General features: G+C 37.9%; 1 protein-coding gene and 1 pseudogene across 1 annotated transcript in view; both read left to right on the forward strand.

Moving 5' to 3' along the window:
* Positions 1–14,358, forward strand: part of LOC129764438 (uncharacterized protein DDB_G0283697) — a 342,339-nt gene that overhangs the window by 136,334 nt on the left and 191,647 nt on the right. The gene's annotated exons all lie outside the window — the stretch shown is intronic.
* LOC129764444 (replication factor C subunit 3-like) lies at positions 2,077–3,074 on the forward strand (annotated as a pseudogene).

Below are 14,358 nucleotides of genomic sequence, written 5' to 3' on the forward strand. Positions count from 1 at the left end.
TTTCATTCCACAAGTATACCTGGTACCTCTTATTACCAGCACAATTTTCAATAAAGAAAACCTCTAGTATAGTCAAAACTTAGATCGTGGGAGAAAAACAACTAAATGTAGAGAACTGCGATAAATTTCGCAGATGTTTTGGGGATACATTAGAGTAAAATATTATTTATTCTATTTCACTTATTTCATGAGTATAATTATTCTAATTTTTACTATTGCTCGTGCTCGAAAGTATTGTAGCAACTCACATCGTCGTCATAATTTCAAGTAATATTTGTTCCCATGGCAACCTAGCACACCCAAAATTAATGTTCAGCACATGTTTTGGCGTCCCGATTTATTACATTAAATGAGCCTAAAAATAACATAAAATGTGCTATTCCCCCATACTAGTATATCATTTGTATAATATATATGCTATAGCAATATAAGAGCAATATGAACGAGCGAAACAAGAGACACATTGCAAATAAGCACGCATTGAAGCTTATCGCATAATTTGCCACATACACGGCCCAGACAGAGAAAGATGATTCTATATCTCCATGCTTTCCTTTTTACTATTAGAAAACACTTTCCAGCTTCATTGAATAATGAGGTGTAACATTATCGCGCATTTATGCAACAGCACCAGTAGCTATGTGGATAGTGTGTCGTGTAAAACAGCCTTGCATTCTAGCCGGCCCTGGTTCGATCTCCGTTGACATCGTTTGGACTTTTTTTTTGGGATTGAACCCAGAGATGAGAAGAGATGAAAAAAGAAAAAAAAATAGATGTCTGCTCCCAACAAACAAACATGTTTAGGCATCTGTTTTTTAAACAGATGCTTTTATTTGTTCATTTCACCCATCAGCACACGAAGACGTATTTTGACATACAACTACGTCTTTCATTAAGGGCGCCAAATCAGAAAACAGGTCACATTTTCATGAAATAAAGTTAACGTTAATAGCTATTTTTGCCGCGAACGGATTTTCGCGATTTACATACCAAACGAATCGGAAATTCCCTAAGATTTGTTTATCCTATATATATAACAATCCCCTGGTGTGTAAACGGCTTGAATTGATAAAAAAATATATAGAAGGTCGTGGGCAAGATACGACCGCATTGTTGATGTAGAACTACGCTGTTATTTTATATAAGTCGCTTGTATATGACTTCGGAGAGTATTTTATAATGATGTAAAATTTTAAAAATATCTGTTCAGTAGAATGGTTTGATCGTCCTGAAATGGATTTTTTTTGTAGAATCAGTTGACGATAATTGATTGATGATTCATTCTTGCCCTCGTAGAACAATACACTAGCTGATCGCATGTCGCAATTTGTTCCATGTCAGTGCATTGAAAATTTACCTCCAACGCTATTCCGGTGGTCTTTTCGCAATTTACATAGACTCGGCTACAGTCGATTATACACTTGTTGCACTAGCACCATTATTCCACATAACTACATCGATATATCTTTGGCACCGCAAGTATCAAATATCATGCTACATGTTATATAGCATAGCCTCAGTGAAATCGTATCTCACGACCAGGGATGCCAGATGTGAATATACAATTTCATTTTAAATACAATTTGAAGAATATTGTATTTTCAGGCATGTATTTTCTTTTCATCTTTTCAGATGGCCTTAACGTTTCTAGTGGCACTTCGCCGACTCTACGTAGTATTACACGTGTCATTTGTATTACTACTAAGTTTGTGGAATGACACGCCTTGACTATCCCCTCTATTGCGGATCCCGATCGGGGAGGGGGGGGGGTTCAATTTTACTGATATTTAATGTCCTGTCTATCCTGTTGCAGACTTATATTTTCAGTTGTCGACTGCAGGGATATGGTATTTCCCCTGCGCTAACAACCCCTTTTATCATACATTACTTTGCTATTCTCGCGGCTTCAAATATATCTGCCATTTATACACATCAACATTTCAGATTTTTATCGAAGACTTTCCAAAAAAATCGTCTGGCATCTCTGGAGGTGATGACTCTGACAAAGGCCAACACGAAAACAACAAGTCACCAAGTATTTTTGTATACATTATACATCAAATATTTTTGTGTACAATGGCTCTCCGGGTTGACCGCTACCGGCTGCGCCAGCTGTCCAAAGTGGACTACCACAAAACGCAAGTTACACATCTGATTAATCTTTGCTCCCAGCGAGACTTCCCGCATGTTCTACGGTCCTTCCAGGCCAGTAAGAAAACTCGCATCATGTGTCTGCTGCGGAAACTTTACCAACCGGGCCCGGAACGGCTACGCAATGAGATAATGAACTTCACAACGCCCTCGAACCGGAAGGTGGTAATCAGGACCATCAGCAGTAATTACCACATCGAGTTGAATTCATCGATTGCCGGGATATATAACAGGGTGGTCGTGTCGGATTTGATCAAGCAAATTGATCCCAGCGGGTAGAGTGAACATGAGACTCGTCTTGCCCGAGGTGGATTAGCTGACCAAAGATACCCAAGAGACGCTGAGAAGAACCATTGAAAAGTATTTGTCGACGTGCAGATTTTGTACTACTTCGTACTTTTATTCTACTTCGTGGGTTATTCCCGCGGTTAGGAGTCGTTAGGAGGATATTCTTCAAATTTTGAATGTAAGATTGTCCTTTTTTTTCTTGAATGTAACAACACTATTTGCATTTCAGCACATTCCTTTGGAGCTAGCGAAAATAATTGCGCTATCCTCATGCTGGAAGCTTGCAAGGTACAACAGTAACCGTTCACGGTCAACTAAGAGGTGCCGGAAATTGACTGGCAAATATTCCTTCGAGAAACCGCCAATCAGATTGTCCTCGAACAAAGTCCACAGAAGCTGGAAGTGGTGAGGGAACAGCTATACGAGCTACTATCCCAAGGCGTTCTATCGAATGTTATAATCTGTGGATTGGACCGAATCTGGTTGAAAATTGCAATATGAGTCTGCGATATTATGAAAACAGGATGCAGCAAGGAAGCAAACATATATTCCATTTGGAAGTGTTCGTGGCGCAATTTGTGGCACTGTATAAGAAGTTTCTTAATAAAGCCTCTATGGAAGTGGATGATTTTTGAGCGATTTTCTTTCATTTTATGAAAAAACAAAAATTTTTGTGTTCATCTCACGTTTATTAACTTCAATAGTTCTGGTAATATTAACTTTAAATAAAAAAACACGCCTTGTCGGTTTTCAATCGGATCGTTTTCATGATCCGCAAATAATTATGAAATGGTAAATTTATCAATATACTTAAATATCATTTCATTCAAAAGCCATTATGCTGCACCATGTTTATTTTCAAATTATATTTAAAGTAACTTTTAAAGTTATGACACCATAATATTTTTTATTATAAATGTCTGTTCATTTTAATTACAAGAAATAAATATTCGTTCGATTAATCGAATTCTGAAAGACAATTGTTCGAATGAATCGAATATTGGCCCCACGATTAATCGATAATCGAATAAACGAAAAATTTAGACATCTCCAACAACAACAACAACTTCTACGTGGCAACAAACAAATCTAAACAACCGTCGCGATTGTCAAAAAATGATTGGAACTGTCTGATTACTCACATTTCTACTACCATCATACGCCATAACCACCGATCTCGTAACGTAATGTTGTAAACAGAGTGATCGACAGTGAGATGCATTGGAACCAACCGTCATTTGGTTAGGTGACAGAAACAAAAGAGTGAGTAGCACTACTGAATATTTGGATCTCACGTGCCGTGAGAGGAATTGAGTGACTATGGTCAACTTTTTTGTGACATTGACGGTGATGGATTGCAGCTCTGATTTGACAGCGAGGATGATTGTTAAAATATTATATAATTTTACGAAATTCTTTCTTATTTGTCGGAAAACAGTTTTTTTTTTATTTGTATTAGAGTGATTTTCAACTTATTTGGTTGGTTCGTCACTTTTTACTTCCATTTTTGGGAGAATGTCGGGAGTGAGAATTGAACTCGTGAACTTTAGCGTGAGAGACATGGATGTTACTACTACGCCAGATCGCCTCCTCGGAAAACAGTTTTTTAGTTAAGTTTTTGTTTCACTTTAAATCATTTTCTTATATGAACACACCAATTTAATATAAAACAATTCATAATTCATCTTGTCCTTTATATTTCTTGGTCTCCAAATAACGCGGTACGAATGATGAAATTTGTACTAGTTCTGAGTTTCTTATAACGCGGTTTCCACACAACGCGCTACGAATTAGCCTGGTTTGTATGGTTAAATCCAAGTTTCTTATAGCGCGGTTTCCATATAACACTTTCGGCGTCCCGTCACCCACATATGGGTGACACTTTCCTCGTTCAAATTAAACAGGATTTTTAGAAGGGATTTGATAGAATAGGCACCTAAATGTAACTATAGGATATGAAGAAAAATAATAAAATCATAACCATGATATTATACTGTTTATACTATACTTTTTATTAATTTATAGTACGGATGGTTTGTACTGCAGTTTTTTTGCAAGACCCCTAGAATATGACTTTGGCATGTGTTATTGTCATCAATTCGTCTTCAATTGGAAACAAACATTGCTAGATCATGTAAAAGTTATCTACAAACTAAGTTTGATCTTCATTTAACAATTTATTCGCAAGTTGGGCCCTGCAAGAAACTCAAAAACGTCGCGTTGGGCGACGAACGTGATAACGCGGTACGCACTCACCGCGCTATAGGAGGGTTGACTGTATATCAACTGGATACACCAAAAAGTTTTAAATGACATTGAAATACATAACTTTGCAGACGACACTAATTGTTTCGAATGACACCTTATACAGTGATTACAAAGAAAAAATATGCCACTTCTACGTATAACTTATTCAAAAATGTGAATGTTTGCGGACCAAAACCCAATTCATTCATTTAGTAATTGTTCGAAGTATTCGCACACATATGTTCAGAATCGGTTCCTTTCGAGTACAGCGCTTTTTAGACCAATTTTTGCAGTGATGTTTACTCAGTCAGACAGTTAAGGGGGTATTCTAGTGCTGAGGCATGAATTTTCGACCTTTTTCGAGCTCTGAATAAATAAAACGAAGTATATTTTCAATATTCATAATCTCATTATTTGTTTATTTACCTTTTAATAATACAACAAGAACTAAACGAAAACAAATATTCTAAACTATTTTAAATATTTCTCTTTCTCATTTACAAATTGTAGATGATTTCACGGTAGGTAAACAATCTATTAATTTCTAGATTTTTTAAATTTTAGAAAATCAGAATTGTTTTTTATGCCGGTTTCCATATAATTTTGGACCAATATTGTTCATAAATATATTCCAATATTGTTAATTGGTTAGATGAACTCACACTAGATTAAAGGAAAATCTGCCACGAGCGTCAATCGGCTACCAAGTAATTCCGGGCTTACGACAGATATCGGTAACCAAACACGCAATGACCACCAGTGCTAAGATGAAGTTGATACTGATGAAGCCTCGCTATTGCATAAACGCGCTTGCACTAAATGGGAAGTGCGCGATCAGAATCAATCAACTCCAGCAGACCACGGTTCGTTGTGATATCCCTTCCACTGTTGGTGTCTTGCGAACCCTACGCGGCAAGAGGCGCATCAATTTCATTGCACGCAACCAACCAGAAGTGGCGGAGATTGATTGACACCGCAACACCGTCAAAGCCGGTTAGCGCCTGCGAGAAATCTCGATACAGCTTTTACTCCGCTGTTAGCCATTTCTCCCCGACTTAATTATATCGCGATCCCGTGCGATGCTGTGCGAGCAAATCTGAAACGTGACAACTCCAGACAACTCTCACTTTCGAGCTACACGAAGTCGCTTTTTATCACAACAGCTCTTCAAAAAAATAAAAAAAAAACAAATCGTGTCGCAGATGGCCGCTGATGACCGCCCGCTGAAGTGACTGAATGAGTGCCGTCTTTTGACCCCTCGTAATTTATGAGTTTACGCTGGTGGCGGGTCGTGGCTGTAAAATGACCGAAAAAGATAGAGTGACTAATCGTGGCGCCTGACATTAAAGTGACCCAGCCGATTCGAAGCCACCTTCGCGCGGGAACGTCGTTCGTGGTGCAGCCATAATTGAAATTATGCCACATTTGGTAAAACGGGAAACTATACCGTAAACTCAAAAATGCCTCACTCACATTTCCACCATTTACGTGTGGACCCTTCCGTGGCCAATAAAATGGCTTGCCAAAGTCGCACCGCCGGCAAACCTTGCGTCGTTGACTTCCGCCGTCGGCAAGGCGTGCCAAGTGTGGTTTAATGGCGACCAGCGATGGGCGACACTTGCGTAACTGTTTAAAATATCTTCCCATGATCTGAGTCAGTTATTTTCTAATGATGATGAGATGATGCGTTCAAATTGTGGGTGCAAATCGCCTACATTCCCAAATTCTTTTTTAAAAATGCTCTAAACAGTTACTCCAATTAGAATCCGTTTTGAGAACAATGGATCCCAAAAAAAATTTAAGGTATTTGTTGCGATCGCAACGAGGCGGAAAATCCGCGTTCTGTGCCACCAAAGACACACTTCACATTCGATTGTATAACAGATTCATTGTATGACTAGTGGGTCGCTCTCAAGAAGCTTCTGCTGCTGCCCACGTGGAAGTTCCGCATATGATGCATGAGCTCATTGTTTCTGAAGTTAATGGTTCACGATCAAACATGGCCTGAGAAGATATTTTGTGGAGGATAATTATTTGCTTACACGTCATTTGGTTACATACGCAGCCCCCATAAGTGGGTCCCTATTAGCTGGTGGAGGTTTGCTTCGCTCGCTGAACAAACAAGCGGTTCCCATGTAGAACGAACGGTTGGCGGAGAGATTCGTCGCAAAGTTATACAATCGTAGGCCGTTTTGTCATGCAGACACTTATAACAAGGTTTAATTATTCAACGAACGGAGCCGTTCAATTTAACTACTAAATTGCCATATTGGAGCGATGTGTGTCAGCTCTTCGAAATTGGACACCACTTGCGGGTCCCGAGTTCCCGTCGAAAAAAGAACAAACATTCCGTCCACTGTTGGCATGCAACACGCCGAAAGGTAAACCCCTCATCTATTGGTTTTGATCTCTTTTCTCACCTCGGTTTCTGGTTTCCTCTGCCGAACCTCCAAAGTGTTGTTACGTAATGGATTACTCCTGGAGTCCGCGCGCTTGGCTACGCTCGAAGCTTACGAGCGCAAGAGCTTGACGTGCCGCTACTTGATTTCGGTACAGATTGTTGTCGTGCTTTTCAAATGCTAAGCTAATAAAATAATGACCATATTAAGATCAAACGGAGCGATAATGAGAGAATGGGACAAGCTACGGAATAAATTACAGAATTATGAGGAAGAAAAATTTAATTGATGGAACGAAACTGTTGGATGGTTAACTCGAACGAGACGAGCCGCCACCGTGCGATAGTATCTCCCTCTCTCTGTGTTATGGTTAGTTATGGAGCAATTTCGTTTGTACGTAGAATAAATCACGACGTCGGATGGGCACAGATTTGAAGATTTAGACCCCTCAATTAGCATAACAAGCTCTTAAACATTATATTTATTGGTCATCACTCGACCCAGAGAACAACAATAACCCTCACGTAACTCTAAACATGTTGCTTAAGAAAATGAGAGAGTGTTAACGTAAATACTGCGATGTTAATTAATGCCGCTTAGAGAACATCCAATGCCATTTATTGGCTTTGCCAAAATGGGATTTACTAAACCATAAATTCTATAATTGGCTTTGTGCTGACACTTTACAACTAGTTTCCTTTTACGGAGCTCTACATTTTTCACACCTGTCTGAGATATTTACAATAGATTCATAGAGGTATGAGATATGGTCAACCAGTAACAGGAAGTTTAATATTTCATACTCCATATAGAATCCATTGGGGTACTTTTTTGCGTTGGTACATTTGTTTCTAACGTATTCTAACAGTTGTTGTCATCAATAAAAATATGTAGCTCATTGTATGCAGTTGATAATATTCAGTTTCCTAAGGGTGGGTTTAGACTAGTGATATATTCATATGAAGAAATATGATGAGATTTATAGAAATCGCATCAACCGTTTACACTAGCGTGAACTTCTATAATGAATATATTCATATCTTCGGTGAAATTATTCACCTGAAGTAGAACTGCATCCAACTTTAGTGATTTCTCACCGGTGAGAAATTCACAAGCGTTTACATATGCTGAATTTATTCAAATTATATATACCTCGAATAAGTGTATCATATTTATTCTCACCCGTTTACACCTATTTTCACGTGAATAAATCCATCTATAGCTATAGATCTCCCTAATGTAAACCCGCCATAAAGCTATTTTTATCGGCGATTTTCTACTCGATAACGAAACAACAACTGTAGGGGATTGTATCCTCGGCACGACCGCATGTTTAGAGTAGAACTACGAAACTAATTGATTCAGTTCTCTTGTTTATCACTTCGGGTATTATTTTGAAATGCCTCGAAACTGATATAACTCTTCAGTAGAAAGCTTTCATGGTGCTGAAAAAAGCCATGGCTTTGTAGAATCAGCTGAAGATGGTCGATTCCTTTTTGACGTGGGACAACGTCTAACCGGAGTATATGGGGGGTAAAATGAAAACATAAACACAGAACATGCAAGAAAAAATGAAAGATTTCTAATGCTTATAACTCGAACATTTATTACTGTATCGGAAAGATATTTATATTATAGAATATTTCTACGCATCTATCGCAATTAATAAAATGTTATTTTTCATTAAAAAAAACAATTGAATAACTGTAAAATGTTGAGCGTTATCTAAACGCCCTAACTACCTCGTTTGCTCGGCCCGACTTACGGTTTCCCCAACACAGCCATCATAACCAAGCAGCCTTGGGGAAATCGGCATTGCAAATACATGAAAGTATGGGGATTTTTGTTCTCACCAAAATGTGTTCCCTAACACAGACTTCAAAACCAAGCAGTGTTGGAGAAATCGGCATTGCAAACAAATGAAAGCCGGGGGTTTTTTTGTTCCGACTGAAATGTGTTTCCCCAACACAGACTTCAGAACCATGATCTGGGAGAATTGACATTGCAAATTCATGCAGGTCGGGGGTATTTTTGTTCCGACTGAAATGTGTTTCCCTAACACAGACTTCAAATCCAAGTAGCGTGGGGAAATCGGTTTTGCAAATAAGTGCAAACTGCGAGTACTTTTGTACTCGCTTGCCTTTGTGCAGACTAGAATACGTTTCCTTAACACGATCTTCTAAACTTAGGAACCTGGGAAAATCTAGCAGACATTAGAGGCGAATGAACTGAAAAGTTTAAAATCTCTCTAATTCATCATCAGTCATTTCATGCCGAACCCAACCCAAACAAATCGGTCTGGATCGAAGAAAGTCAAACCAAAACGAAAGTTAATGGGTCTGGGCCTAGGGGAATGGATGGGATCTTGACATAGGACTGTGATGTAATTATTGCATTTGAATTGAGTTTTTTTATTGTTCAAAATCTGTATTTTTTTCTCTTTTGATACATCCAATGGAAGCTCTGAAAAAAAAATCCTGTATGAACCCGTGATGAGATAACGTTGTAGAATTCGGAACCAGATTCTGTTCAAAAAATGTACACAAAAATACCTTTAAAGTTATTACTACAATTTTTTTCTCTTTATTTAATTATGCAGAAGAAGGCAAGGAGTCATCATTTATCCTTTTTAAACACAAGTCTAAATAGTTGAGATCTACATAAATATAAGCCTAAGTCAAATAAATCTATGAGTTTATAATGCGCATCGATTAACATTGTGAACCCGAATGTAGGCAAAAAATTGCTCGTTGCGTCTGGGAGGAAAGCGAGTAGTGAATGCAATCGAAAAAACATACCCATTTCAATCGTCGAATTGTTTATCTTTCTTACTATATTTTCTGTTCGTGTTTCAAGCAAAAACAAAATCGCTGGATAAATTTCCTGTCTAATGATATTAGGCTGTCAAAAAAGTCCTGCGGTATTTCCGCGAGGTATCGTTGTAAGCGCGTAGTTCTAGTTGTATTCATTGTATCGAGTCATACTATAGCTTGTTGGAAAGGTATTTTTGCGCGCTATAATATAGTCCTTGACAGTTTGGTTAAGTCGTTCGTGAGTTATAGTGTCGCAAATATGGAGCAAAATAAAGAGAAAATCCGACATATTTTACAGTACTACTATGACAAAGGCAAAAATGCATCTCAAGCTGCCAATAAAATTTGTGCAGTTTATGGACCCGATACAGTTTCCATTTCCACCGCACAACGATGGTTTCAACGTTTTCGTTCTGGTGTAGAGGTCGTCGAAGATGCGCCACACTCCGGAAGTCCTGTCGTCGAAAATTGCGACAAAATCGCTGAATTAGCCGAGAAAGACCGGCATAGTAGCAGCCGTAGCATCGGCCTGGGAGCTGGGGATGGGATGGGGATGGGGATAAGTCATCAAACCGTTATTAACCATTTGAAGAAGCTAGGATTCACAAAGAAGCTCGATGTATGGGTGCCACACACGTTGACGTAGAAAAACATCTTTGACCGTATCGGCGCATGTGAATCGCTGCTGAATCGCAACAAAATCGACCCGTTTCTGAAGCGGATGGTGACTGGCGATGAAAAGTGGGTCACTTACGACAACGTGAAGCGCAAACGGTCGTGGTCGAAACCCGCTGAAGCGGCTCATACAGTGGCCAAGCCCTCATTAACGGCCAGGAAGGTTCTGCTGTGTGTTTGGTGGGATTGTCAAGGAATAATCTATTATGAGCCGCTTCCCTATGGCCAAACGCTCAATTCGGACCTGTACTGCCAACAACTGGACCGCTTGAAGGTAGCACTCATGAAGAAGAGGCCATCTTTGATAAACAGATGCCGCATTGTCTTCCATCAGGACAACGCCAGGCCACACACTTCTTTGGTGACGCGCCAGAAGCTCCGGTAGCTCGGATGGGAGGTTCTTTTGCATCCGCCGTATAGTCCGGACCTTGTACCAAGTGACTACCACCTGTTTTTGTCCATGGCGAACGAGCTAGGTAGTCAGAAGTTAGCCACAAAAGAGGCCTGTGAAAATTGGCTATCCAAGTTTTTTGCCAATAAGGAAGCGAGCTTCTATAACAGGGGTATTATGAAGTTGGCATCTCGTTGGGAACAAGTCATCGAACAAAACGGCGCATATTTGACTTAAAACAGATGATTGTAACTAATTTTATGAACAAATGAAAATTTAAAAAAAAATACCGCAGGACTTTTTTGACAGCCTAATATATTTTGAAACTTTATGACAATACCTAAAGCGTTACATAGGGGTTTTTAAAAATCCGAAATTGTGGCGATTTTTGTTGAAAATGAGTCATTTTTCATGAAAAATCGGTGTATGAAAGCTCATATAAAACTCTAAAAAATTAAATATCAGAAAACGGCTGTGTAACGCTTCGGATAATCCATTTTTACATGTTGAAAACAAATTTCAGTTAAATCGATCGAGTAGATCCTGAGGCATCGATACACCCAGCTAAAAAAACATGGTTTCCAGAAAAAAACGCGTTTGGAAATTCGCACAGCAATACTATATCCCTTGAGGTGACCTCATCTTTTTGGTTGAATCTTCCCAACGAAATCAAATATCGAAAAAACATTTCAGTGCAACTTTTCTGAGGGCATAAGCTTCCAATAAATGGAAAAAACGATTTTTTTTTTCATATATTGAGAGCTTATGCCATCAGAAAAGTTTCACTGAAATGTTTTTGTTCACTAAAATACGTCATCTACAAAAGAGTCGTTCCCAAAACATATTAAAATAAAAAGAAACTATCGTTGGCTTTAAATGAATGTTTTACAGAGTTACACATATACAACTCGTTCATGTCCTTCATCACTAAAGCATGATTTCGAATACAGAAATTGGTATCGATTACGACTTATGGAGTTCGGTTGGAAGTCATAATGGATTTATGAACCATTGCAAAATTTATATTCCAAATTTTATCAACTATCATCAGCAAATACTGGCGCAAAAATATTGAAATCCGATGACGTGAGGGATTTGGCACTCACAATAGTCAATATAGTTAATGGAAATAGTTAACTACGTATAAAAAGCAGTTTGAAGATACGCAAATTCAGGGCAAGAGAATTGTGGATCAAATATTGGAGAATTATTATTACACCCCGAGGTGACAGGTCTCTTTTATAAAAGAATTAATGAAAACTGTCAATAAATCGCATTCGAAAATAATATAATTCATGTCATTTCGATTCAATGATGGAATCAACATAGAAGAAATGTCAATGAAATGAAAAAGCATTGATTAAAAATGAAATCTTCAATTTTCATGGCGATATATTTTTAAAATCAAGAGGGATGAAGCTCTTGATTTCAAAAGTGTTTTGAAAAATATATTTACTGTACTTACTGGAATTTACTTTGCGAGGAAATGTGTTTTTGATAACTTTTTTCAGATATACTTACACACGAAAACTATATTTTCTACTATGAATGCAATCGAAACAAAACATCGCTCTCCTTTGACAGATCACTATTTGGCAGCCTGTTTTCAAATAAAGTGCATTTGAACAAAAATATGAAAAACATATTGAACATTGTATAATGTTTCCAGCGCTTTATCAGATACGCAATAACAATAAAAACATAAAAAATGAAAGAGCCTATTGTTATTATAACTAACTATTTTTCGAGAAGAAATCGTTATTCTCGCTACCTAAAACAACATTTTAAAATCAAACTACTACCTATTAACAATGGCTTTCACCATTTCCACCTTCAAATAAAGATCAATTTCGTTAGCGCAAACATCGATTGGACTAACAACGCTTATAATGATGTAATTTTCGAAAATATGGGTATTCAATTTAACGAATTTTCCAAACTTCATTCAGAGTTCTCCGGAAATTTTCCGGTTTTTCTGTACTCTATATTGATCTATGGCTCAAGACAAATACAACAAAATAAAGAGGAATCAAATCGGACCATTCCTTCTTCGGGTTTTGCGCTTAGCAACACATTTGCCCTTCGATTTTTATTAATATAGATATAGAACATAGATGATATAGGATTGCGCTGTTTCACCTGAAAATCCATTTCCACTTTCAAACAAAGACCAATGCTATTTATAACCTTCTAAATACGAATAAACTGCTCAAAGTGAACATTGGAATAAGTGAGTAGTTTTCCTCAAATTTATACAAAATATCACAATCTCAAAACTAATAAAAAAATCGAAAAAATTGGTACTTTTTGGGGTGACATTTTCATCATTTGCCGGGAGCGCTGTCTACCCTCACTACGCCGCTGCTTGGGACTAGAAACCATTCTCATTGAGCAAGTCACATCCTTACAGTCACAAGAGCAAGGGGAATGTTAATATGATATTCGCAACCATAAAAATCGCCTCTAAAGCGTGGTTCCTTTGCGATTGTCATGGAAGGGATAGTTTGTTAGTGGGAGAGTTAAGAATCAGGATTCACTGAGGTAAGTGATGTGATTATGTAAACGCAAACTATCGATCACTCGACGATTCATTGCGAACTATCGATCACTTTTATTCATTGCGCGTATTTTTTTTTTCATCGAACTCCAACCACAACGATGGAGAATTATCTTCGGGAAACCTGACGAGGTAACCGAGGAAACTCCTCCAAACCCAACCGGATTGGCGATATATTTCGTCTTTTATCGTGACAGTTGTTTATTGAAAATCGTCAAGGCGGAAAATGAGAATGAAAACCTAAACACAGAACATCCAGGAAAAAAGAAAGATTTCGAATGCTTATAACTCGAACATTTCTTAATAGATCGAAAAGATGTTTGCATCAATTGATAGGAAATATTGCAACGAACACATCTATCACAACTTATAAAATGTTATTTTTCCTGAGATAAGCCATTGAATAACTATAAAATGTCAAGAAGACAAAACTCATTTGATACGAATTTGTAGAGGAGATGTGTCTAAAACGCGCCTGCCAGGCAATTTGACCCGCCTGATTTTCTCGTAAACCAGCAAGAATAGAAATGCAATGGATATAGGTAATCGTGCTAGTCAATGATAGAATCTTACCATGCAAGTTTTACATTTGTAACATGCTTTAAAAAAATAAGAAAAATAATTTTCTTTGGAAGCGATTTTCGATATAACTTTCTACATCATTTCTATAAGGTTTTTGTTACTTGAAACCGATTCAGAGGCGATAACTGTGGGTCATATTTATTGTGTCGAGTTCCCAGTGAAATATCTCAAATGAAGAAAATGGTAAGAAAGGATTCTTTTCTTTCTCAATTTGATAATTTCCGTATCAGTTTACCATCGGGCAGTATGACATAC

This window comes from Toxorhynchites rutilus, chromosome 2 (genome assembly GCF_029784135.1).
Source record: "Toxorhynchites rutilus septentrionalis strain SRP chromosome 2, ASM2978413v1, whole genome shotgun sequence".
Classification (NCBI taxonomy): Eukaryota; Metazoa; Arthropoda; class Insecta; order Diptera; family Culicidae; genus Toxorhynchites; species Toxorhynchites rutilus.